Source organism: Cyprinodon tularosa, unplaced genomic scaffold, assembly GCF_016077235.1.
Source record: "Cyprinodon tularosa strain WSP-4 unplaced genomic scaffold, ASM1607723v1 ctg326, whole genome shotgun sequence".
Lineage (NCBI taxonomy): Eukaryota > Metazoa > Chordata > Actinopteri > Cyprinodontiformes > Cyprinodontidae > Cyprinodon > Cyprinodon tularosa.
In genome coordinates, this window is record NW_024039037.1 from 58587 (window position 1) to 60154 (window position 1568).

At 46.4% G+C, this 1568-nt stretch overlaps 1 long non-coding RNA gene across 1 annotated transcript; it reads left to right on the plus strand.

Annotated features, from left to right (window-relative positions):
• Window positions 1-235: 235 nt before the first annotated feature.
• Window positions 236-837, plus strand: LOC119788783. Its single transcript, XR_005281511.1, has 3 exons — window positions 236-371; window positions 451-698; window positions 770-837. It is a non-coding gene; the product is annotated as an uncharacterized LOC119788783 (long non-coding RNA).
• Window positions 838-1568: the final 731 nt, after the last annotated feature.

Below are 1568 nucleotides of genomic sequence, written 5' to 3' on the forward strand. Positions count from 1 at the left end.
CCTCCTGCCGAGCCCCCTCCACCAGGCCTTTACAATCCGCAAGATTGTGGCCTCTAGGCGTTGTGGTCGGGGCCACCAGTTCCTGGTGGATTGGGCGGGTTATGGCCCAGAGGAACGCTCCTGGGTTCCTCGCTCATGTATTCTTCACCCTTCTCTTATTACAGAGTTCGAGTCTTCTTCAACCGGACGGCCGCTAGGGGGCGTCCGTTAAAGGGGGGGTGCTGTCATACAACTAGGCCTGGGTGCCGGATGTTCCTTTTCTTCCTGTCTGCAGGTCTGGACGGGCAAGTGTTCTTCATCAAGCTGATTCCCACCTTTCTTAAGGAGCTGGAACCAGGAGGAGGGCGTCAGTTCGTTAATGCTCCAGCATGGTACAACTGATCCTTTACCAAGCCTTGCTTCTTAGCCTAGCCAAAACCTAACCCTGAACTCTCTTGCTCCTTCTCTTAGAACCCGGGATCCCAAGCCAGAAACCACTCAAGAGACCTCTTCGCTCTGGACACCTGTCAGAGACTTATCAGTCAGCCTCAAGGAACCAGTGAGGTTATGGGCCTCTGAACTATTAAAGCCCTCCTGCCTGAGCTCGCCTGCCTGTCCACCCTCAGACACCACCATCAGATCTCACCCACCGGACCTGCACCATTCGCCTGGACCACTGGTCACCATCCTCCCAAGACAGACACCAAGTCGCCCTCTCTGTGAGTCTCATACATCCCACACTTTTCAACCAGCACCCAACTGTTGTTCACCTGTCTCCCAACTCTTCCAGCAGTATCCAGAAAACCCTGCCTGCCGGGCTTCTCTCTGCACAGCCTCAAACCTTCAATAAAATCCTTTAACTGATTCTTGCCTCCGTGATTGCTCTTATTCAGAGTCTGAAAACCTAAACCTGACACAAACAGGCACCAACAAGAATGAGTGTCACAGTGGTTTTAAAATGCTTACAGCTGTCACTGTGAATGCCACTTAATTTGTCACATTTATGTATTGATCTGTGGTGTGGCTCGCCCTGTTCATTACTGTATTTGGGAGAGCACTCTGACTCAAAGAAAGACATAACCAACCTCACAAATAAACAACACAAGGTTACAGTATAAATGCTGGATACACCAAAATACAGTGCAGTTGAGCCTGTTAACAAAATAAACAACCCTCAAAAAAGAAAGTCTTAAATGTTCAGTAGAAAGTATTCACTTGTATAACTTAAATAAACTTGTATAATTTATATATAATTTTTATATTCAAAGTTACCCCTCTCTGGCAGGAAACTAAAATGCTGTTCTACTTGGATGAATACTATGTACGGGATTTGGAAAGGTTTGGTGGATGTTTATAGAGGACTCAGGTAGAAGGTAGAAGCAGAGAGGGTTTCTTGTATGTTTAATGAAGTTAGTGGCTACAGAAGCATAAATCCACATTGAATAGGCAGGGAACTTAGGAATCAAAACAAGGAGACACTGGGGAGGAACATACATAGTAATAAATAGAATCCAGCAAAGAGAAACTGCACAGGAGGTGTATATATGGGAGAAACAAACAATGAATGCGCTAATCAGTTGATATGGAGC